General features: G+C 37.8%; 2 protein-coding genes, 3 long non-coding RNA genes, 1 other non-coding gene and 1 pseudogene across 6 annotated transcripts in view; 3 read left to right on the top strand and 4 right to left on the bottom strand.

Annotated features, from left to right (window-relative positions):
* LOC124384578 (zinc finger protein 850-like) overlaps positions 1 to 26257 on the top strand; it is a 1373244-nt gene that overhangs the window by 446355 nt on the left and 900632 nt on the right. The window lies entirely within an intron of this gene.
* The window catches only part of LOC124384668, a 920651-nt pseudogene that overhangs the window by 3564 nt on the left and 890830 nt on the right, over positions 1 to 26257 (bottom strand).
* The window catches only part of LOC124384657 (leucine-rich repeat flightless-interacting protein 1-like), a 794289-nt gene that overhangs the window by 555563 nt on the left and 212469 nt on the right, over positions 1 to 26257 (bottom strand). The window lies entirely within an intron of this gene.
* On the top strand, positions 3014 to 3387 carry LOC124384690. The gene is made up of 3 exons (XR_006925477.1): positions 3014 to 3092; positions 3191 to 3227; positions 3313 to 3387. It is a non-coding gene; the product is annotated as an uncharacterized LOC124384690 (long non-coding RNA).
* LOC124384694 overlaps positions 8180 to 26257 on the top strand; it is a 33750-nt gene continuing 15672 nt past the window's right edge. Inside the window, exons 1-3 of the long non-coding RNA XR_006925484.1 lie at positions 8180 to 8201; positions 8300 to 8336; positions 8422 to 8472. This is a non-coding gene — a long non-coding RNA (uncharacterized LOC124384694). The remainder of the gene's footprint in view (positions 8202 to 8299; positions 8337 to 8421; positions 8473 to 26257) is intronic.
* On the bottom strand, positions 13763 to 13835 carry trnav-uac. The gene has a single exon. It is a non-coding gene; the product is annotated as a tRNA-Val (tRNA).
* On the bottom strand, positions 23032 to 23991 carry LOC124384731. Its single transcript, XR_006925544.1, has 3 exons — positions 23910 to 23991; positions 23726 to 23833; positions 23032 to 23213 (listed from the first exon to the last, which is right to left on the bottom strand). It is a non-coding gene; the product is annotated as an uncharacterized LOC124384731 (long non-coding RNA).

Raw genomic sequence — 26257 nt, 5'->3', positions numbered from 1 at the left:
AGTACAGTAAGAGTGTAGTGGAGGTGAGAGAGTTTCTGATAGTGATGAGGGTGATGAAGGTGAAGCTGGAGGTTAAAGGGAGATGATAAATATCATCAGTGCTTATGCTCCACAGGTGGGCTGTGAGATGGAGGAGAAGGAAAAATTAGATGAGTTAGATGAAGTGGTAGATGGTGAACCTAGGAATGAAAGATTGGGGCAGACTTAAAAGGGCTTGTAGGTGAAGGGAACAGAGGTGATGGTAGGTATGGAATTAAGGAGAGGAATGTGGGAGGGAAGATGGAGGTACTTTTTTTGCTAAAAATAGGATAATGGCAGTGGTGAAAACGTATTTTAAGAAGAAGGAGGATCATAGAGTGACGTATAAGAGTGGATGGTGAGAAGATGCCTGAGGAATGGAGAAGGAGCATCCTGGTACTGATCTTTAAGAATAAGGGAGACGTGCAGACCTGCAGTAACTACAGGGGAATGAGCTTGATCAGTCACACTATGAAGTTATGGGAAAGAGTAGTGGAAGCCAGGCTGAGAGAAGAGGTGACCATCTGTGAGCAGCAGTATGGTTTCATGGGCATGGGGTATATTGGTAAGAGAATGTTGAGGATGAAAAGAGGCAGATGTAGAGAGCAGGGGGTATGGAGACAGAAGATCCGCTGTGGCGACCCCTAATGGAAGAAGCTGAATGAAGAAGAAAAAAGAAATAAGTCACTATGGGTTTTACTGTACATCGTTTTTAACGCAGTTCCTTTTCTCCCTCCACCTGCTAGACTTCGGGGGCCACTCAGACTATTGTTATACATGTTTGGCTATTCATACAGACTGCATTCATATTAATGTACAGCAATTTAGACTATTGTTATTCATACAGACTGCATTCATACTGCATTCATACTGATTGTCGGACATTTAAATGGACAGGAGGAGAATTCATGATCAGAAGCCATTAATCTCAAGTAGCAAGGAGCTGAACAGCTCTGCTAGTGCTAACGTTAATTCACCTATTTCTCCATCACCAGCAGCACTCCATTCTCCAACATCTATCTCCCCTACATGCCAGTGTTCACACACACACACGCACACACACACACGCACGCACACACACATACACATACATACTGCGGGTAAAATAAGTATTGAACATGTCAACATTTTTCTCAGTAAATATATTTCTAAAGGTGCTAGTGACATGAAATCTTATTTTGGTAACAACCCATACAATCCACACATACAAAGGAATCAAACCATACATGTCCATAAATGAAGTTGTGTAATGTTGTGAAACAACACACACACAGAAAAGTATTGAACACATGAAGACAGGGAGGTGCAAAAAGGAATGAAAAGCCAAGACAGCAGTAGATATCAATCAGTAATTAGAAAGCAATCCTGCCTATTGTCGTTGTAAATTAATATCAGCTGCTTCAGTCCCAACTGATGTCCTGTATAAAGGTGTCCCATTACCAAGGTGTCCCACAAGAAACATCTCATGATGGGTAAAAGTGAAGATCTCTCTCAAGACCTTCGCATCCTTACTGTTCCAAACATACTGATTGCATTGGTTACAGAAGGATTTCTGTAATTTTTAAAAGTAATACTATTAAATGAGTGCGAGGCAGAAACTAAACAAACTTGCAGTCCACCACTTAATACTTTACTTTAAAACTAAACTTCCTCTGGGAGATCACTGGGATACGCATGAGAATATTTGATCTGTTAACTGGTTGCATGTGTAAAAGCTGTTGGTATCAAACATTGTTTACTTTATCAACTGAGTAAAAAGCTGAAGAACAGATCAAATAGGACAATTGATTAAAGATTTGGGGAGAAATTTCGTGTTTCCTTGTAAAAGGATTTTTTAAATAAATAAAGTAGTTTATTGTGATACACTAAAAGTTAAGGTATTTTTTATGATTTAATTTTAAAATACATTATGATGTATCTTTGCCCTGCAAACCACACTGAAAGTTGAAACATGAATAAATTGTACCTTTGATCCAGCAGCAGCAGCAGCAGCAGGAGTGTGTGGAGGTTCTCCTAAAGATCTCCGTCTGGACTCTGATTTCATGATCAGAGGTGTAAAGAATCAGGACACTGGAAGAAAATGCAGAGGTTCATGACTCCAGAATGTCCACTAGCTGTTCCCCGAGCAGCTCAGCTGCTACATTTCACTGTATCTCACCTTTGGGTAAAAATCTGCTAAATCCGGGACAAAAACGGGGTTGAAGCTCGTGCGCGGGGACGTCGATGTGCAAGTGGAGAAAAACTCACGCGCCCAACATTAACTTCAGACCGGAGCGCGTGAAAGAAGTTTATAGGTACAAACACAGATCACAAAGCAGTGGGCGGGGCTAACGGGCTCGAGTTCTAAATCTGCAAACATCATTGGCTCTGGGATCATTGGGATTTTCTGTCTCTCACTCTTACTGGTAGAGCTGAAACAGGTGCTGAGTTTGGAGACTGCTTGAACCTCTTTTCTGGTTGATGGCTGGTGTGTGGAACCCACTTCTCCTCAGAAGATTCAACTAAATGGCTGTTGGAGCTGCTATCATGGGCCCTCAACTGCTCAGTTGTATAAATGAGATAATTATAACATAACATAGGGAATTGTTCATTTAGTTATAATTTTTCCTATAAAACTTCATTATAATGAAAGTAATATCTAATAATGTGTTAGTAATAATAATAATAATTATTATTATTATTATAATAATAATAATAAATCTGATAATAATATTAGCAACAGTGTAACAATAACTCAAAAATGTTTTGTTTAATGAAGAAAAATAAAAAATAGTTTTAAAATGTAATATGTCATACAATAATATAAAATATAATGTTCTATCTGAATGTTTATTTTCCACAGAAATGCCAGTGTTGAAAAACAGCTTCTGGAACTTAAAGGTGTGTAAAGTTTTGATATTTCTGTCTTCAGTGTGTAAGAAAGTACAAGGTGATTATTACTGCATGATTCAGTTCTATTTAATGAGCATATAAATATAAATTATTTTACAGAAGTGAACACCAGACAAAATCTGGAAATCCGAGGCCTGAAGTACACAATCAGTAGCTTCGAGAAAAGCATCTGCTTAATCGAGGTACTTTCTTTTGATTACAGACGCAGACGTCATTGAACTGAAGTGAGAATTGTGACTAAATAAAACTAAATGTTATTTTTGTTTTTGATCCTCAACAGGAAAAACTCTTCAAACAGGGAAATGAGTTGAACAAAGGTAACACTGAAATCTCTCTGAGTTTCTGTAGATGTTGATGTAGAAGGTATTTGCTTTGACTGTAATAAATTGTTTGTCATTACAGAGAAAAAGTGCTCCTCCACGCAGACTGAGAACGAGCAGGAAGCTGACAAAGGTATTTAGATGTGACATGTTATAAAGATACAGATTTATATAAACATGTGCTAAACCTATTTGTACATTTTCCTCAAATGATCAGATGATCAGATTTGAGGAGAATAAGACCAGGGGCACTGGAGGTGTTTAAACTGTTCTATCATGGTGTAGATGGAAAGAGAAATGGTGTAGGGGTGATTCTGAAGGAAGAGTACAGTAAGAGTGTAGTGGAGGTGAAGAGAGTTTCTGATAGGGTGATGAAGGTGAAGCTGGAAGTTGAAGGGAAGATGATAAATATCGTCAGTGCTTATGCTCCACAGTTGGGCTGTGAGATGGAGGAGAAGGAAAAATTCTGGAGTGAGTTAGATGAAGTGGTAGATGGTGAACCTAGGAATGAAAGATTGGTGATTGAGGCAGACTTAAAAGAGCATGTAGGTAAAGGTAACAGAGGTGATGAGAAGGTGATGGTAGGTATGGAGTTGAGGAGAGGAATGTGGAAGGGCAGATGGTGGTAGATTTTTGCTAAAAAGAGAAAAATGGCAGTGGTGAACACGTATTTTAAGAAGAAATAGGATCATAGAGTGACGTATAAGAGTGGAGAAAGGTGCACACAGGTAGACAATGTTCTATGTAGGACATGCAACCTGAAGGCGACTATAAGTCCAAGATGGCGCCTTCGGCTGCAGTCATGACTGCTCAAGCACGCTTTTTTGTTTATTTTATACTTTTATTTAAGTAGTTACACTTCTATCTACACAAGATGGACATCATTAGATATGACAGAGACACTCATATCTATTAGTGTACAATGCACTCACCTTTCGCCGTTTTTAAACCCAGGCCCATGCTGGCCGAGCGAGATCCTAAAGGAAAACAAAGGACGTGACCCGTACCGGCGTCCGCGAGGGAAACACGCATACTGCCATTGCCATTTTTCTCTTTTTAGCAAAAATCTACCACCATCTGCCCTCCCTTACCTAGTATCCTGTTAGCCAACGTCCAGTCACTGGAAAACAAGCTCGACGACCTCAGGGCAGGGGTCAAGTTCCAGAGAGACATTCGGGACTGCAACCTTCTCTGCTTCACCGAGACATGGCTGAACCCAGCGGTACCAGACCACGCCATCCAGCCGGCCGAGTTTTTCTCGGTTTACCGCATGGACAGACCTCTTTCACGCTCCTGCACACCAAATCTGGAACTACTGACCATCAAATGTCGGCCCTTTTATCTACCTCAGGAATTCAGTTCGGTCATAGTCAGTGCCGTTTATATTCCACCTCAAGCGGACACGTACACTGCAGTATGGAACTTACATGAAACACTAACTCTTCACCAAACACAGCATCGGGACGCTGCGCTCATTGTGGTCGGAGATTTCAACACTGCCAACCTCAAGCGTGCACTACCGAACTTTTATCAGCAAATCACCTGCCCCACCAGGGGCGAAGGAACACTGGACCACTGCTATACAACATTCAAGAACAGCTACAAGGCACAATCACGTCCATCGTTTAGGAAATCGGACCATGCCGCCATCTTCCTCGTGCCTGTTTACAAACAAAGGCTGAAACAGGAAGCTCCGGTTCAGAGGGAGGTCGCGCGCTAGAGTGTTCAGTGTTCGCAGAACGGTGAAGGATGCAAAGCGGCGCTACGGGAGGAAACTAGAGTCACAGTTTCAACATGGTGGCTCTAGGAGCCTGTGGCAGGAACTAAGGACAATAACGGACTGTAAAACACCATCTTCTAAAATGCTCCTCTGGCAGACAAGCTAAACACCTTTTACGCTCGTTTCGAGGCTGCAGCTAACCACGCTAGCGGTGCTAGCGGCACAGCCAGCGTGCACGCTGAGAGAGCGGGAGAGGTAAACACGTTCACCATCTCAGAGCACGACGTGAGGAGGGCATTCAGAGTAAATACCAGGAAGGCATCACCAGATGGCATCACAGGTCGGGTTCTGAAAGCCTGCGCTGACCAGCTAGCACCGGTCTTCACTAAGATATTCAACCTCTCCCTGGAACAGTCTGTTGTCCCCTCATGTTTTAAACAGTCCACCATTGTTCCTGTCCCGAAGAAACCCCAGCCCGCCTACCTCAATGACTCTCGTCCTGTAGCTTTGACCTTAGTAATGATGAAGTGCTTCGAGAGACTGGTCAGAGACTTCATCACTGCATCACTACCAGACACACTGGACCCATTACAGTTTGCGTACCGTCAAAACCGCTCTACTGAGGATGCCATTGAAGAAGAAGAGGAGTAGACGCAATTGAAGAAGAAGAGGAGTAGATTGAGGAAAGGAAGAAGAATATGATGGTGGAAACTGAAGGAGGAAGACTGTAGTGTGAGATTCAGGAAAGAGGTCAGAAGTGTCAGAAGGAGTGTGCTGGTACTGATCTTTAAGAATAAGGGAGATGTGCAGACTTGCAGTAAATACAGGGGAATTAAGTTGATCAGTCACACCATGAAGTTATGGGAAAGAGTAGTGGAAGCCAGGCTGAGAGAAGAGGTGACCATCTGTGAGCCGCAGTATGGTTTCATGGGCATGGGGTATATTGGTAAGAGAATGCTGAGGATGGAAAGAGGCAGATGTAGAGGGCAGGGGGTATGGAGACATATGATCCGCTGTGGCGACCCCTAATGGAAGAAGCCGAATGAAGAAGAAGAAGAAGGAAATAAGTCACTCTGGGTTTTACTGTACATAATTTTTAACGCAGGTCCTTTTCTCCCTCCCCCTGCTAGACTCCACTCAGACTATTGTTATACATGTTTGGCTATTCATACAGACTGCATTCATATTAATGTACAGCAATTCAGACTATTGTTATTCATACAGACTGCATTCATATTAATGTACAGCAATTCAGACTATTGTTATTCATACAGACTGCATTCATACTGCATGCATACTGATGGCCAGACATTTCAATGGACAGGAGGGAAATTCATGATCAGAAGCCATTAATAGCAAGGAGCTGAACAGCTCTGCTAGTGTTAATGTTAATTCACCTATTTCTCCATCAGCAGCAGCACTCCATTCTCCAACATCTATCTTCCCTACATGCCAGTGTACACACACACATACAACCATACAGTGGGTAAAATAAGTATTTACCATGTCAACATTTTTCTCAGTAAATTTAGTAAATATAAAAAATATTTCTAAAGGTGCTAGTGACATATAATCTTTATCAGATGTTGGTAACAACCCATGCAATCCACACATACAAAGGAATCAAACCATACATGTCCATTATTGAAGTTGTGTAATGTTGTGAACAATACACACACAAGAAAAAGTATTGAACACATGAAGACAGGGAGGTGCAAAAAGGAATGAAAAGCCAAGACAGCAGTAGATATCAATCAGTAATTAGAAAGCAATCCTGCCTATTGTCATTGTAAATTAATATCAGCTGCTTCAGTCCCAACTGATGGCCTGTAAAGGTGTCCCATTACCAAGGTGTTACACAAGAAACATCTCATGATGGGTAAAAGCGAAGAGCTTTCTCAAGACCTTCGCATCCTTACTGTTGCAAACATACTGATTGCACTGGTTACAGAAGGATTTCTGTAATTTTCAAAAGTAATACTAATAAATGATCTTAAAGTGCGAGGCAGAAACTAAACAAACTTGCAGTCCACCACTTAATACTTTACTTTAAAACTAAACTTCCTCTGGGAGATCACTGGGATACGCATGTGAATATTTGATCTGTTAACTGGTTGCATGTGTAAAAGCTGTTGGTATCAAACATTGTTTACTTTATCAACTGAGTAAAAAGCTGAAGAACAGTTTAAATAGGACAATTGATAAAAAATTTGGGGAGAAATTTCGTGTTTCCCTTTAAAAAAAAATATTTAAATAAATAAAAAAAAACAGTAGTTTATTGTGATACACTTAAAGTTAAGGTATTTTTTAATTATTTAATTTTAAAATACATTATGATGTATCTTTGCCCTGCAAACCACACTGAAAGTTAAGACATGAATAAATTGTACCTTTGATCCAGCAGCAGCAGCAGCAGGAGTGTGTGGAGGTTCTTCTAAAGATCTCAGTCGCCGACAGATTTATAACAGCGAAGAGAAGTGGAGAAAACTCACGCGACCAACATTAACTTCAGACCGGAGCGTGAAAGAAGTTTATAGGTACAAACACAGATCACAAAGCAGTGGGCGGGGCCAACGGCTTGAGTTCTAAATCTGCAAACATCATTGGCTCTGGGATCACTGGGATTTTCTGTCTCTCACTCTTACTGGTAGAGCTGAAACAGGTGCTGAGTTTGGAGACTGCTTGAACCTCTTTTCTGGTTGATGGCTGGTGTGTGGAACCCACTTCTCCTCAGAAGATTCAACTAAATGACTGTTGGAGCTGCTATCATGGGCCCTCAACTGCTCAGTTGTATGATAAATAATGTGTTAGTTATAATAATAATAATAATAATAATAATAATAATAATAATAATAATAATAATAATAAATCTGATAATAATGTTAGCAACAGTGTAACAATAACTCAACAAATATTTTGTTTTGTTTAATGAAAAAAATGAAAAAATAGTAGTTTTAATATGTAATATGTCATACAATAATATAAAATATAATGTTCTATATGAATGTTTATTTTCCACAGAAATGCCAGTGTTGAAAAACAGCTTCTGGCACTTAAAGGTGTGTAAAGTTTTGATATTTCTGTCTTCAGTGTGTAAAAGAAAGTACAAGGTGATTATTACTGCATTATTCAGTTTTATTTAATGAGCATATAAATATAAATTATTTTACAGAAGTGAACACCAGACAAAATCTGAAATCCGAGGCCTGAAGTACACAATCAGTAGCTTGAAAAGCATCTGCTTAATCGAGGTACTTTCTTTTGATTACAGACGCAGACGTCATTGAACTAAAGTGAGAATTGTGACTAAATAAAACTAAATATTATTTTTGTTTTTGATCCTCAACAGGAAAAACTCTTCAAACAGGGAAATGAGTTGAACAAAGGTAACACTGAAATCTCTCTGAGTTTCTGTAGATGTTGATGTAGAAGGTATTTGCTTTGACTGTAATAAATTGTTTGTCATTACAGAGAAAAAGTGCTCCTCCACGCAGACTGAGAACGAGCAGGAAGCTGACAAAGGTATTTAGATGTGACATGTTATAAAGATACAGATTTATATAAACATGTGCTAAACCTATTTGTACATTTTCCTCAAATGATCAGATGATCAGATTGAAAATTATATTCATTATGCAGAAATCAAACACGCAGCTTTGTTTTATTGTTTATTTTATTGTTTATTTTATTTTATATTCATACAGAGAGAACAGTTAACAACACAAAAGTACTTTATAAGTTATTGTGCTTTAATTGGTCTTTTTGACTGCACTATATATGGAATTAATGAAATACTTTTTATATGTGTTATGTTTACATGAAAGAGTTGTGAAGAAGAGTAAATGAAAATGTAGCTTCTATGAGAAAAGTCAATTAAAATTATATGAAGAGGTTTAAGAAATGTGAGATGTTTATAAACCAAAAATGGTGAAAATATATTCCCATAGATGTATGTTTTTTTTCCAAGTGTTGCTTTTTGGTTCTATCAATGAAGTAAATGTTTGACTTTGACCTTGAAGTAGTTCACACATGTGTAGAGAGGAGGCAGATGGATAATCCTCTTAACGACTTCTTTTGTGTGTGTGTGCATTATGAGAGCACATTATCAGGTGATTACTGTGTTGATGATAGCTATTAGTGTGAAGGCAGTCTATATGAATAGAGTGTGAATGCTGGCTACATGCACTGTTTGTTTTAGGATCATTATTAGAGCCATCAGGATGTAAAGTTCTGACTATATCAGTGTTAATGCTACATTTCTAAATTGTCAGGATATACTGTAATTGGCATATACAGTTATTTTTTTCCTTTATTTTAATGTGGTAATTTGTATGTATTGTATTTTTTTTGGTGCTCAAATTAAGTATTTATACATTGTGTAAAATGTTGTTTATTGATTTATAATTGGAAAAAATATACAGTGTTTTTTTAAAGAATAAAATAGTTTGTAGAATACGTAATTTGATTATACTTACATACATTAGTAATTAGTTTGCACTACATGCTTAATACCTTTTAGATAATATTATTTTTTTCTTTTTTATTACATTTGTACATTTTTTGTAAGCAGCCCAGCTGTAATTGCTTTTGCAATACACATGTACAGTTTCTATCATGTTAATTTATTTTATTCTTTGACATGAACAATAATTGTATATCATTTATGAATGTTTATAAAATTAAAGTTTAAAATGTATTTATATATTATGACCATTTAAAGTTGTATCTTTACATTAGTTCATGCACTGTGTATTAACGTGAATAAGGATATGAGAACAATATATGTACCAAACTAAAACTAAACCTTTACACTGTGGGTGAAATAAGCAGTTTTAGTTGAGTTACATTAACAGTTTAGGCATAAACGTAAGTAGTGAGAAGGTCAATGTTATTAGGGGAAAATAAATTTAAAAACCATTTTGAGATTTAACTGAATTTAAATTAGATGTATTTATTTTTTTGTTTGTTTTTGGAAAAAGTTTTGTAAAAATTGTTTTCATTAATAAGATTAAAATATATTCAGTGGAATATGTAAAGTGGAATTGTAAAGATGTAGCATGATTTATTTATTTATTTATTTATTTATTTATTATATCTTTTATTGTTATTTATAGTGTTTATTTTATTGTATTATTTTTGTATGAAATTGGGTAAAACATGAAAAGGAAAAATGTAAGGGAAAGTGTTGTTTCAATGTAGGGTCATGTATTGTGCTGTATGAGTTTGTGGTAATTATAGTTGCAGTCAACTGTTATTGTTTGTTTTATTATTTAGAGCAATATATATTACTGTGTTTTGTAAAAACATTATATTAAATATTATTTAAAATTATTTTCAGTGAACAGGAATATATTTAATTATGTTTGGGAATTTGAGAAATAGACAAAATCAATAAGATTAAAAAAGGTAATATTTAAGTTAAATTGTTAATATTTTATATTGTATGTTGTGGACTACAGTGTAGCACTATAGGACTATTTCATTTTATGAATATTTTAAGTAAATGAATATCTGGATTGTCATTAAAAAAATTCATTCAGGAAATGAAGTAATTGTGGAATTTGAAATTGTGAGCAGAGTGTAAAGTGCCATAAAAAAAGAAAAATAAAGTATAAATGTTAATATATAACATAAATGTATTAGGCCTACCTAGATATATATTGATTTATTGTTTGTTTTTGTTTTGTTTGTTTACTTGAGTATGTGAACAGAAATGTATCAAAAAGGAAAAAAGATAAAAAACACAAGAGCTCTGATGAAACAACATCTTATTCCATATGGTAAAAAAAATGTAATAAACAAATAAATAAATAAAAAGAAAGAGAAACTCATGATAGATTTATTTTAGGTAAAGTTTCTAATAAGTTGCAGAAGGCTTATCATAAAAAAGTGAAATAAATATATAATAGCAGTTGTAGGAGGAGGAGGAGGAGAAATATTTTGAGAAATAAGGATGTGGTGGGAATGTGGGTGTGGTGGGACCACCCACATTTTGATGATGTCATGCTGCTGTTAAAAAGCAGGTTTCAGTACAGTTTGTTGGTACAGTTTTACACAGGTCATCTGTGAAAGAAGGCGATCTGAGACAAGTGTATTGGACTATTGTTTATTCTACTGCATTCATTTGTGACATTTCAAGGAACAGCTTCAGTGTGTTAAGTGGTAAAGTGTTTGTTTTAAAAAGGCAAATAAAAAAAAAATAATCAAAAAGCCATGTTTTACAGTGTTGTGATTTATAGAAAATTATACACATTGTTGCTGAGTTTTTGTATGGAATGGTCAATTAGAGTTGTTTAAATGAAGTAGTAAAAAAGTAATTTTGTAGACAGCTTAATTCATTCTAAGTGTTTTGGGAGGAGTTCTTTTTTTCTCATTGTACATTAAAGTGATATGTGTTTATTCAATTTTAGTTGTTTTTCAAGTGCATTTTCAAATGCATTTGTGTGAGCATTATTAAAGAAAAAGGGATAAATTGTGTCTTTTATGTGTAGCATAGGTATCTATAAAATACATATATTTTATATTATTAAAAAAGCAATGTTTTAGGAATGCTGGAGTTAAAGTTATAAATATACTTTATGTCTGAAATAAAAGGGGTGTGACTTTGTGGTTAGGGGTGTATTTTAGTGTGTGAGACTCTTTATTGTAATGGGCTTTCAAGGATAAGTTTGTCATAGTGAACTGGTGGTGGCGCTGTTCAGTGCATTGTAGCTGCAGTAAAGCGTGCATCACAATACTGTAAAAGGTAAATATTTTGTGTCATGTTTAATGAGTGTAAAGGATTTGTTTTTTTGTTGATTTTGTAGTGAGATATTTATAAATATATTATATGTGTTTTGTTGTTGCAGGAAAATGGCATTTACAAGTCCATCCAAAATTCCACGTGTGGAAGGGAAGAGTTTGTGTTATTAAGAGATCAGTTTTGCTCATTAGCAGTGAGTATTATGCATTTTATATTGTGTTAAATATATTGGTGTAGTCTTAATGGTGGTACAAGGGCATGTATTAAAATATGAAGTAAATGTTGTGTATTTTGTGTAGTATTCAGTGTTGGATGAAGGTGTTACGAGACAAGGAGTTCATCAGGAGTTGACAGAGCTTGGTGTAAAAGTGATGAGAAAATTTGCTGAATTGGATACTGAGGAAAAATATCTACAGAAACAGTTGGCTGAGTAATGGAAAATTGGAGAAGATGAAATGAGACCTAGAAGTTACAAAGGCTGCTCTGGATTGTACAGATGTTTGATGCAAAGTCCAATGTTGTTGTTGCCTTTTCAAATAAAAGTTATTTTGTAATGTGTCAGATGCCTATTCTCTCACTCTCTCTCTTTGTGGTGTATGTGTGTGTGTGTGTGTGTGTGTGTGTGTGTGTGTGTGTGTGTGTGTGTATATCAGGTCAGTCTCTGAGCATAAGCACTGAATCACTTGGAATTTACTCGGTCAATAATAAAAACTCTTTGCTATAGTTGTGAGGTGACTGATACACAAAGCCATGGAGCAGTTGGACACTGGGGAGACAATCAGATGAATGAAAGTAGAAAATGTGATAAAACCCTAAAGTTTATTGTGAGATTTGAGTCGTGATCGTTCAGATGCACAGTGTAGCAGCAATGACACAAACTTCACTTCATAACAAGAGCAAAAATACATGAATGAAAAAATGAATGAAGTTAAAATTCAACAAATGGAAAAAAAAATCCAATGTAATTTAAACTTCTCTTTAAATAACAAAATAAAAATCTTATATTCTGTTATTCAATTCTCTCATACTGACCACTGGATGTTCTACACGGCACCTCATGGTAAAGACTCTCTGATGACAGGAGACTCCACCATGATGCCGAGGCGATAAGAAGATCAGTAACATCCTGACACTGAGTTACAGTACAGTGGTCAGGGTCATACAGAGGTTTTCAAGACGTGTTCCACTCAGAACAGACCTCACAAGGGTCCATCAAAGAAGTCGAGTCCTCGTGCTGTGCGTCAGGTGCAGAAGCTGCTTCAGAAAACAGACACACGAGTGCTGCAGCATCGCTTTAATCACTTCTTATTTCAAGAAATCTTACCAAGTGTAATTATTTTACTGCACTGGCAAATCATTTGACTTGTTTCTAGTCTGTAGAGTTTCTTCTTAAATCATGCTTTTATTTCTTTATTTTGACGGATATTTTTTGCAGTGGACGCGTCATAATGTGTGCTGTGTGTTTTTATCCCTGACCACCGAGCACCATAGAGTGAATAAAAATGTATTAATATTCTTCATTCATACAATTCGTACAAGATGATTCATACAAATCAATACAATTCATTTTAGAACTGTATTAATAGTGTAAAGAGTAAAGTTTGAAGTCATCGAGGATGTAACACGACTTTAAAAAAGAGCTGGAATAAATAGAGTGAGAACAGCAGCCGCTGCACAGACTCAGATCACACACTCTCATACAGTATTAGAAAAGCACTTGTATTCCTCTCAACCGAGAACAGAAAGCTGAGGGTACATTGGGAACAAGTTTCCCAAAACTGTATAGTTGCAATCTGGAAAACATATTGCCTGAATCATTATTTCTGCTCATTTATGCTGTGCAGATGATTGTGTGGATCCATAGGGTAGTGGTCGTCACATCTGCTTTACACACAGAAGGTCCTTCCAGTGGAACCATGCAGGTTGCAAACATGAGTGAGGTTTATATATTACTCACAAATTGTTACTCAATCCTGGAAATAAATACACAGTTTTGCATGTTTCTGCATTGTGGTTGAAACAGAAATGGAGGAAAAGCATTCCAAAATTAGAATCAGAGACTCAAGGGCATGGCTCCACTGGGGCTCGAACCCAGGACCTTCTGCGTGTAAAGCAGACGTGATGACCGCTACACTATGGAACCTGCTGCTGAGAAGGTTGATGTCCAATGTGCATAAATAGAAACATATCTCTCAAAATCTAACTGGAAAAATATAAATTAAACTTCAAATGTCACAATCATCTCCACTGTTTTGGGCATGAGCTTTATGAGAGTCTCCTCACTGTTCACATAAGGCTACATAACCCCTACAGAGAGACTGCAGGAGTTCATGTCTCATAGACTGTTTCTTTGCCTCGATCTTGTCCAAAATCACAGACAAAAACGTCTCTGCTAAGGACTAAATAAGACGAAGAAAAGGATCATCTAATATCCAACTAAATCAAACATGTGTTCAAATCATGTATATAAAACAAATATTAAGGAGTTAAGACTTGACTGTAGACCAGGTTTAGGAAAACTATTAGACTTTGTTTAAACCAAAACCTGAAGTAAACGTTTTTACACCACAAACCATATCTACTGTTCATTTTAAGAACATCAGGGCACTGAATTCACTTTTACAAATGAGATAATAAATCATAACTGGCATCATGAAGAGTTTCCAATGCACAAGCGATGAGGATTGTGTTTTGTTGTGTTTGTGCTGTGCAGCATCGATTCCAGGTCTTTTAGCAGTCGTGGGTTGTGACGTGTCTGATGCAGTTCTTCATGGGTCCTGCATATAAAATAAATAAATAAATAATAGAACAAAGCTGCATGTTTTATCTCTGCATAATGAATACAGTCTACAATCTGATCATTTCTGTACATGTTAAAGGTGTGTTGTGTAAAATAATTTACTAAATGAAATGAAAGCTGCTCAGATCACACTAATGATATTATATGTTTATTTGATAAAAGCGTATCATGCAGTAATAATGTGCTTGTATCGTCTTACACACTGAAGACATAAACATCAACACTATTGATACCTTTAAGTGCCAGAAGCTGGTTTTCAACACTTTCATTCCTGTGGAAAAGAAAAATTCTTTATGGTTATGAATAACAATATTTTTATGTTTATGTAGAGAATCCATCATGCAATACTCTGTGTACCGTGTTTCTATATAAATGATGTACTTGAATAAAGTACTGGGTTAAAAGTCACATGTATCATGTATGTATATTTAACATTTTATAAAGATATCATTAAAATGTAGATTTCTACAAACATTTATCTGAGAATATTTCTGGTCCTTTTCTCCCTCACAGATGTAAAATAGACTCAGATTTTCCATCCACATGCAGATCACCAGGTCGCTGTCGCTTTTTCTTTCTTTTTATTTCTTGTAAACAAAGCTCAGTTATCACGAGCTGGAAAGAGCTGCATTCCACTTCCTGCCAGGTGCGTCACAGTGCACGTCACGCGCTCTTTCTCCACTAAGAGCTTCTAAAGATGAATAAAACTAAGAACTCGCCCACACGGGGAATAAAAACCTCCCATGTATCGTTAAAATCCTGCACTCGTTGGCTACATTTTCTATTGAACATGTTGTTTCCACACTGCTACTGGCTGAAAATAAAAGACTGGAAATGAAAGGTGGTGCAAAACAAAACGTCTCCACAAACACCTGCAGAGTTCAGTTGTATCACTGATAAGATTCTACCTGTCTTTGTCTTTTTTTAGTGGTTACTCTCATTTGTTTTTTAACACTATATTCTACCAGAAATATTTATTTTTTTACCACCAAGATGTCGTTCTTTATGCGAAAGTTACTCTAAAACTGATACAAAAAAAACCAAACAAAAGACAAAAAATGCTCTACGGTATGTTGTTCAGTGGAACCTTATCTTACAAAATAAACAGGAATTTGCAGCAATTGTGCGTTTGGATGCGTTTGTAACTCGTTATTACAATTATAGTGCAAGTACTGTTTTTTTATGCATGTTGTTTGTGTGTATTGTTTACACAAATTTAGGTAATACATTTGTTATAAGCGTTCTATTGAAAAACAGTGATCTAAAATTGATGCTTAAGGCTTAGACCTTTAGAATGATATATAATTTATCATGATAACTTATACCCCTTTTCATTTAATCTATTGTTAACTTACATCAGCAAACAGTGGTCACTTCAGGTGGCTGCTTTTGAACTGTAGGCTCCGCCTCCTCTGGTCAGGCTCTTGCTCTTCATTGGTCCTTTTTTCCCCAGGCCTCCATTACAATTACCAGGTGACTCCACCTACATATAGTAGAGAGCTGAAGACAGAGCCAACACAAGGAGGGGGGAGTAGAAGAAAACAGCACAGACACGTAACAGCGGCGTCCTGGTGCGTGTTAAAAATACAGTAACTCCGTTACCATATGATGCGTTACCTGTTACTTTTTTAAATGAATTCATTTGGGCTGAAGTGTAGACTACAGTCTGACCTGTTTACAGCAGCGACGCATTGTAGGATTGGAGGATGAACCACTGTAAACAGGAAGAAGACACACTGTGGGCGTGTCTCCGTTTATTCAGGTCTGTGCGGCAGTAATGGCGAGTCGAGGCGAGAACAAGACGAGTTTCTCAAAGTGGAAATATGATCATTATTTCACTTTAGTTGAGTATAAAGACAAAAACTGTTTAGTCTAATGTAAGCTGTGTCTTTCTAGTTCGAAGCTCGTATCTACTGCGATAACAACACCTCCAGAAACTCCATGCCTGAGGAGCTAGAAGCTAGAAGCTAACCCGGTGTTCTGTTCTACATTGTTGATAGTTTTCATACTTCAGCTGTGAAAGGAACATTTTTAAGAGCTCAACACAACAGCTTTTATGATGCAGAAGCCACTTTAGTTTTTTTTTTAAGTCAGTTTTGTGTTTGTAGACCATAACGCGTAAAAGGGCATTAATGGGAACATTAAAGAAGGTTCTTTTAAGAGGTAATAATCACTTAGTAATAAATAGAGTAGAATAGGGTCTGACTAATGTTATGAGTGTGTAGGAGAAACAAAAACAAGGCAGACTTAAGCATGTTTATTGGGAAAGAAGAGTTTGTGGGCCATTGCTGCTGCAGAAGACATGGGTGAGCAATCAGGATCAGACTCAGGGGAAGATATGGGAGGATAATAATAATAATCAGGTGAGAGAACGGGGGAAGTAGGAGAATAATCAGTAGGGGACCAACATGAAGGATAAGGAGGAGATGGTAGAGTTGATGCAGGAATGAGGGAGTCGTCATAGTCTTTATTGTCGGTCTGTGTCACCTGATGATAAACAGCAGGAAGGTCAGACGAGGTCTGTGTGCCCATATCACGTGTAAAAGTATTCTTCACGATGCGAGGAGGCAGACAGGGTTCTCTGGAACAGCTGGAGTAGAGATGTTTAATAAATGGAGCAATCTCAGTGGTGAGGAAGAAGAGCTGAAATTGACGATACTGTCGGAGGAGAACGCTCCTAAGAGCTGTCCCAGAACGTCTGTGAGATGGAGCTGAATAAAAGAAACCAACAGAGATACGATGTAAAAGGGTGAAATCACAATGACTAAATATAAAAATGTATATGTTCATGTGGGGACAAAAGTAACAAGATTATAAATCAGGGGTCACCAACCTTTTTGACAACGAGAGCTACTTCTTGGGTACCGACTAATGTGAAGGGCTACCAGTTTGATACACACTTCTGAGATAAAAGATGTGCTCAGTTTACCTTTAATTATTATTTAATTATTACCTTTAGTTATTATTAATAATTAATGATATATATCAGGGTGTCAAACTTAATTGCACAGGGGGCCAAAACTTAAAGCCCACTTTAGGTTGCGGGCCGAACAGGATAAACATTTATTGAACACACTAAAACAATGTTTTTTGAACATAAATATTAATAAAAACAGACAGGAAAATTATTCCAGAATAAATAAAAATTTAAGTTTAAATAACCTAAAATATTTTGCTCTCCATAAAAATATATCATCAAAAACATCATTCTGAGAAACCAAGAGCAATTGGAGAAACATGAAGCTCAGCTGAGGGCACTTTGGGTTCTGACTATGAGAAACAGAAAGCTGAACCTCTACAAGCCCAAAGAGTCGCAGAAAATCTCTAAAGAAACAAAGATTCTTAGGTGAGGGAAGAAAAAATGAGGATGGAAACCCGAGAGTGACTGGAGGAAGCTGTACAGCTGTTCAGCAATATGACTTCAGCACTAGAGAAAGAACTATTTATTATATTAATTTTAATAATTCAGTCCATTCAGTTTGGTCAATTCAGTTAGAAAAGATTCGATTCGATGATTTTGACTCCTTAGATTCAGTTCAAGTGACTCGGTTCAAGAGTTCAGTTCGGTCACTTCTATTCAAAACAATGAGGTCGACCGAGACTGAGTCCATAGATAGTTTAAGAAATTTCCTTTCAGCAGTCTCTCAAAAAGAAACCAGCAGGTGATCAGAATGTTCCTACTCTGTTCCTGGGTTAGTTTCAGGGGTTCACCTCACTCAGCTTCATCTGGTCATTTATGATTCTACAACATTCATATAGTCACTCGGGTCAACTTCCGGATTGTGTGTAATCTTCCCTCTGTAATCTGTACATGCGCAGAGTGTGTGTGTGTGTGTGTGTGTGTGTGTGTGTGTGTGTGTGTATGTGTGTGTGAGAGAGAGAGAGATAGATAGAAAGAGAGAGAGAGAAATAAAGTGAGTGACATGATGATGTCATCGGCAGAGGGCGGGGCATCTAGGTGTGATGTCACAGTGTGACACGTCTATATAATTCAAAGCGTGCTTTTGTTTCTCATTTGTGAATTTACCAATTGTAAGTAAAGAGACACTAAAATTGACAACCACCAAACAAACAAACAGCAGCAAGAAGCAGCAGCAATTAGCAGCAACTAAAAAAACATTACAAATCCTCTTCTATTGAACATTTCTTTATACAGGTACCTGGTAAGTCGTCTAAATAATTATGGTAGAATATTGTAGATTATTTAGTAGAAGACTCGAAAAGTACAAAGTCATTATTTAGCGACATTAGCATGGGTAACTAGCCGGCTAGCTAAGCTTAGCTTTTATAGTTTAGCTTTTTATATTAATCCAACAAATGTACCTAATAATTAGTATAGAATCTATTAGATACAATGAAGTAGCTTAATTTAACCTATTTATCCCATATTTTAATCAAACTCATGTAACCTGTTTACTCCAAGTATAATTAACATAATATACTAATAAATAGAGTAGAATAGGGTCAGACTGGGACTACAATTTTAATAATCCTTGCAGCCGTGGCATGTTTTATCTGTTGTGGAATTCCTTGTCATTGTTTAGACAATACGTACAGCTCCCAGTGTATAAAATTACAGGTGAAGAGTCTTCTACAGAAAACATCTCCACAGATATGGATCAAAACATCTATGTGGATTTGGATGGAGGGATTATGGCCCTAGTCAATAAGAAAAAATGACTGTAACAAACGTTTCCTTATAACTAAATGCACTAAACACTTTCTATGCTTTAATTCTGATTCTTTGATTATATTGTATAAATCATGTTGTTGTTGTGTGTATTTTATGCTGTGTGCAGGAACATGGCAGAGTTTGAATATATAAGGCGTCTGCATCAACGCACGTGTGCGTACAGGGAAGCATGTGCTGAGGGGTATCGCTTCAACTTTGACACTTTAGAAGCTCCCTGCAATGCTTGTTTTACCCTCGTGTCCATTTTTCCCCAGCATTGCCTGTGGTGTGCGCAGCAGCCCACCTGTCCTTTAGGTGAACGGTGCCGTAATGGACCTCGTGAGTGGTACAGGTTTCCTCCGGAAAAGGACGAATTCGTTTGGGAAACTGATGCGGACCGGTTCAGACCAGTGATGGACATTCTGCTCCACGCTGACATGTTCTCCCCAGAGGGAATGTGGCTAGATTCCATCCAGAACTCTGTCTATGATCTTCCTGCAGGACTTCAGCTGATCACCCGTATCTATCATGTGCGTAGGGTTATTACCCTTGCCCAATCTTTTGGAGTTCCTTCACGTTTACTGGTTGCTCCGACCACTCACAGTTTTCTCTTTACGGAATTCGTCATGCAAAGCACCTTTGTAACATACTACACCATCACCTTCTGTGGCTATGTTCTATGGACAACTGAACCAGCGAAACATCGTGATTGGAATTGTCGTCCTATCCTTTGTCGCAAATCTTACATAATCACAACAGACTCAATGGTATTCTCATCGAATCTTCACAGTGGTCATTCCAGGCGTCAGAATGCGGTATGGTCTGCACTAAAGTCTCACAGTTCTATATCTGTTCCCCTGCCGCGCTGGATCAGAAGACTATCACCCATTCCAGTAAAAAAAAGTAAAAAGAGAAAAAAAAAAGGCAAGTGAGTCTGGACATCAAGGACAGGAACTGAAAACTAAACCTCTCCATGTCCAATAATAATTAATAAAATCAATAAAAATCTAAAATATGAAATCACTTGTTTATTGAAGTGTTCAACATCATTTAAATCCTGATTCTAAATCAGTGTTTCTCAACTGGAGGATGCTTTTAAGCTAAATAATTAAAATCCACATGATAAACTTTGTCACAAAAAATGTGACAAAAGTAAAATTGCACAATTATTAAAAGATAAAGTTAAACCATGATTTTTGTCTTCCTTACAAAAGCCGTATGACCTCCTCATGGATTCTTGCATCTTGTTGATATCGCTCTTGTGGGGCAGGGGGCTGTGGCTCGGGGTCATAGAAATGTAGAAATATAGAAATCTGTCAGCTGATACATCCAGAGCTCCACATCTGCATTTAAGGAGGTGAGGAGCGTCTGAGGGGTGAAGCCTCTGTCACCTGTCATATTATAGACTACATCAGGACAATGTTTACAATTTCTACATGTTGTTAAACTCAACAAGAAGCCAGTCATCACGTCCTGCAGCTGCCTGTAGTCTGTTCCCTACACTGCTATGTGTCAGGATAAAGGAATCATGTGCTGAAGCAGGTCAGTGTGCCACAGTGAAGGAAAACCTGATGTATCGACTACCCACCTTAATAATAACATCCAAAATGACAGGCATTATGACACTCAGGGGCAGATACCAGACCTATAGCATGAGATTAAAGAGAATTATATTATATCCAAAAAAGGTCTTTGTGAAAAAGTTAATTATATATAATATTTATATAAAGTATTTCCCTGTCTGCCATTTCCCACTAGAAACAACCTGTTGTCATTAACCCCAGAGTGGTGAGGACCTGTATTTGGACGGGGACGGCATGGTTCCGGTGTGTTTCCCTCTGTAGTACTGGACCCAATTCAGCACATAGATCCAGGAGCACAGCTGTAGGAATCTAAATCAGCTTATTATCCAGTCATCATCATGGGCCCAGAAATCATCATGGTCCCTGGAGACTCTTTTTCTCCTTAATCTTCCATTGGCGTAATCCTCCAGCAGTGCCATCATGCAGCATTACACACGGGGGTCACCACAGCATTTATATGTTTACAGTAATTACACTGATCATTAACACTGTGATTATGGTCGGTATATAAGGAAGTGCTGAATGTGTGATTAGAATCAGCAGTAATGAAGCAGTAATGAGCACAACATCTCTTATTCTTGAAGGCTGATTTATCAAGAGTAATAAATGTGTCAGAAGAACAGACAGCCAAGAGATGAAGTTGTGGATGGGACAGAGGGTCATGAAGCGCCCATTAAAGAATTACATGCTACTTTTAGAGAATAATGAGGAATGTGGGCGTTACACATGTAGCTGAAGAGGGTTTATAAAGACTGTGTGTGGACTGTGTTATTGCAAACTTCCATGTAAATTTATTTCTACTGCATAAAGTCTTAAACTTTAACACCTCAATCCTGGATCCTGAACTTCCTCCAGTAGCTGTGTCGGTCATTGGTAACCCGAATCTCGACCGATCCAGTATGAATTGGAACGATATGGTTATTTTATATTTACTTTTATTTTTGTTTTCATATTTACTATTTATTTTTTAAAGGACTTATCATGAAAACTTTTTCTATTTACATTGGAGTCCTCTTCTAATTTTGGAATTCCTATTGTCCATTTATGTTACAAGCACAATGCGGAAACAAGAAAAGCTGTTTATTTATTTTCATGATTGAGTAACAATTTGTGACAAATACATAAACCTCATTCATGTTTGACAGGATTTTAAGTTCTTTTCAAATATCGATTCGAGGTTTTCCAGATTGCAACTATACAGTTTTGGGAAACTTGTTCCCAATGTACCCTCAGCTTTCTGTTCTCGGTTGAGAGGAATACAAGTGCTTTTTAAATACTGTAGTACATGATTAGTTCATTAATATGAGAAAGATTAATCCTCATCATGTAAAATCAGTTTCAGCCAACGACCCTGCTTCAGTGAAGAAAGACCTGAGAGACATGGTGCAGTCATAAAAACCTGGAGCTTAACACGCTCAAAACAGTGGAGATGATTGTGAGACTGAGAGTTGAGGATGTGAGCTGTGTGAAGCTGGAGATCAATAGTCTGTTAAGGGGTGGGAAGAGGGGAAAAGAAGGGAAGAAGGAATAGAGGAAAAGAGAAAGGAAATGGATAGATGATGGACATTTGTTATGGTTTTGGCAGATCGATGTTTATAAATCCCCAATAGTGCACAAAATACTGATGATGTGAATGAAAATACATCACTTGTCACTCATGTTAATTAATATCTGTATGATTTGACTAATTTTTCCAATAAAGGGGCATAAAATGGATGTATATTTATTTTCTTAATGTACTTATTTAACCTTTAACATTTTTAACAAAACTTTATTATATAGCACATGTTTCGTATTTATTTATTTATATTCTACTTAATAATAATAATAATAATAATAATAATAATAATAATAATAATAATGAAGATGATAATGTGTTCAGCAGTTTCACAGAATAATTCATGAGTCACTGTTTTATGAATGATAAAACATTTTATTTTTAATTACTGAAAATGCTACAAAAATGTCAAATGATAAATTATAATAGATGCAAACACACAAAAATACAAATATTACAAAACGATGTATATATTAATAAAGATTATTTAACAATAGATATAATCAAATACAATGATAAAAAATCCCTAATTGGGATTAAAACAACAACCTAATCATAAATAACTATAGATTATAATAGTAGTAAATCCACACAAATAAACAGTAAAATGAGTCGCTCAGAACACCAGCAAGAAATAATTAAAGGAGCAGAACTGGAAGAAACAGCAGGACTGGATGCAGATGAAGGACTGGATGAAGGAGATGGACTTTGACTACCAGGCTGTAAAGACACATATTGTATATTATGAACTTAAACATAATAATGATGATAATGACAGATATAAGGGTCTTCTTAAATGACATAAAAGTGCAGGCTGTATAATGGTGGGGGTGGAGGTAGGGGGCGCTACAGCAGTAGGAGTGGAGTAAAGCAGGTGGAACACTTGCAGCAGGTGGAACACTTACGACCTGGTAAAAGAACAATAAAGAGTGTGGAACACAGGTTTTATTTACCTTTTAGTCTTGGTATTTTTTACAGATTTAAATAAGAAGAAACATTGAAAATCTAACATTCACACATTAATATGTTTAATCCACAATCATCTCTGTACACTAGTGAGAGTCTGAGGGCAGAAGTGAAGTGAAATGAAGATCTATAAATATAACACACTTTAACACACTTGAGCAAAAACCAAAGTCTTTTACACTGATCTCAGTGCTTCCACTATTTGATCACTGGATGAGAAATGGGAATAGATAAAGCAGATATTGTTCTATATGATTAGGGATGTAAACTGTAGCAGCGGTGCGCGAGTGGAGGTGTGAGGAAACTCTGGCGGGCGCTAAAGAGAGGATATTAAAAATAAATATTGCAACAAGTATTTCTGCATCCCACAGCAGAGGACATTTAAAGCACATGAGTGTGGTCACAAATATAGTTGTGCAGGTCCACAGTGACGTGACATGAAAGAGATGATCACCTGAAAGTCTGAAATGAACACTTTAGGAGGGTGGAATCCACAAAGACGTTTCTGTGGTCCACCGGAAAGTTTCGACTGGTCGTGGACCTGCACTGGACATTTCTCCCTCTGTACAAATAAAGACCTTTAGGTTATGGGACCTGTGTTTAATCATGTTCTCATACACATTTTTGTCTGCACAAACCTTATAAAACAGATCCAACCATTTCTTCTGACTAGGAGCAGGTGTGTTTCCAGCTTCAGAGCCAAACCGCCGCAGACGAGACGCCCACTCATCGCCCTCTACCGCCGCAGACGAGACGCCCACTCATCGCCCTCTACCGCCGCAGACGAGGCGTCCACTCATCGCCCTCTACCACCACAGACCAGACGTCCACTCATCCTCTACCGCCGCAGACGAGACGTCCACTCATCGTCCTCTACCGCCGCAGACGAGACGTCCACTCATCGTCCTCTACCGCCGCAGACGAGACGTCCACTCATCGTCCTCTACCGCCGCAGACGAGACGTCCACTCATCGCCCTCTACCGCCGCAGACGAGACGCCCACTCATCGCCCTCTACCGCCGCAGACGAGACGTCCACTCATCGCCCTCTACCGCCGCAGACGAGACGTCCACTCATCGCCCTCTACCGCCGCAGACGAGACGCCCACTCATCGCCCTCTACCGCCGCAGACGAGACGTCCACTCATCGTCCTTTAAAGCCTTGTGTGAAACAAACACAAACAAACAAACACAGTAACGTAATGAATGTACAACAGTTTCTTTAAAGATCTTGTTTTTAATATTGTACATCATAATAGACGACAGCATGAAAGTGATGCAACATACTGCACTGATGAGCTCAGGAAAAAACACATTAATGTAAATGTAATGCACGTATGAGAAACTTTTTTTACAGATACTTGAATCTGTTGTTGTTGATGTCAGTAATTTAGTACATAATAAGAGACATTATGTTTTGACTGCGGCCCGTGTGCTGGTGCTTTCATGTAACAGGGTAAAGCAGGTAATCGCTGAGTCTCGGCCGTGTGCGTGTGTGGTCACGTGACAGCACATGTTAAAATCCTCTCGTTTGTCAAACAGGGCGGTGAGACCCTCAGTCTAAATATCATGAGATGTAAAACAGTTTTGCATCTTTCACACTGCGCTGAAACAAATAAACCCCTTTGGATTTCACATCCAACACCTTAAACTCTCGGCCATTACATTAAATCTCATTAAAAAGTCATCATGTAAGAGTTCTTGCCTCAGCTGAATACCGCACTTCCTAAATATTCTGAGTTAATGCTCTGAATGTCCTGAATAATGTGTCTGATTTTAACCGAGTGACAAAAAAAGAAACCAATACACTGCAATACGTCACGCAGAGCAACATGTTGTTCTACAGACACCGTATTGTTCCTGTTGTCGTGTAGTTCCTTGTGTATGATGTAAGACTTGGTGGCAGCAACGTCCAAGAAGTTTAAAAAGATCTTTCTGAACCTCTTCGTTCTTGTGGCTAACACTTCATCTTAGGGTATTTAATTCCTTCCCCACATTGGGCAAGAAAAGCTTTTGCACTGGCGCACTGAGATGACAAAAGTTTGTGTTTATCACGGTGACACCACTAAATCTGATCCACACAAAACGGGGGTGGAAATGTGTGTACTCCACGTTCCACACAAACGTTACAGACACGTTCCACACAAACGTTACAGACACGTTCCACACAAACATACAGTGGGTACGGAAAGTATTCAGACCCCTCGATTTTCACTCTGTTATATTGCAGCCATTTGCTAAAATCATTTCAGTTCATTTCTTCAAAATCTGTGTTTTTCTGTAAATATGGGGTGCTGTGTGTACATTATTGAGGAAAAGAAATGAACTTAAATGATTTTAGCAAATGGCTGCAATATAACAGAGTGAAAAATTTGAGGGGGTCTGAATACTTTCTGTACCCACTGTATACAATCAATACATAGATAGATACATACAATCAATACATAGATAGATACATACAATCAATAGAACCACATGGTATTAAACTGAGCGTTTGTGTGTGTGTGTGTGTGTGTGTGTGTGTGTGTGTGTGTGTGTGTGTGTGTTTTGTTGTTAATGTTGTGTGCTTGTAGATCTGGTCTTTACTCACAGATGCTGAAGGAGCTTTTACTGAATTCTAAACTTGTGCTGGTTTCTCCTCCACAGCTGGAACTTGAGCTGCAGCTGGTTTCTCCTCTACAGCTGGAACTTGAGCTGCAGCTGGTTTCTCCTCCACAGCTGGAACTTGAGCTGCAGCTGGTTTCTTCTCCACAGCTGGAACTTGAGCTGCAGCTGGTTTCTTCTCCACAGCTGGAACTTGAGCTGCAGCTGGTTTCTCCTCTACAGCTGGAACTTGAGCTGCAGCTGGTTTCTCCTCTACAGCTGGAACTTGAGCTGCAGCTGGTTTCTCCTCCACAGCTGGATCTTGAGCTGCAGCTGGTTTCTCCTCCACAGCTGGAACTTGAGCTGGGTGGTGGTACATGGCCGTTCTTAGTTGGTGGAGCAAT

The sequence above is a fragment of the Silurus meridionalis genome, chromosome 4, assembly GCF_014805685.1.
Source record: "Silurus meridionalis isolate SWU-2019-XX chromosome 4, ASM1480568v1, whole genome shotgun sequence".
Lineage (NCBI taxonomy): Eukaryota > Metazoa > Chordata > Actinopteri > Siluriformes > Siluridae > Silurus > Silurus meridionalis.
The sequence above is the reverse complement of the archived record's forward strand: the minus strand, read 5'-3'. Positions and strand labels throughout refer to the sequence as shown.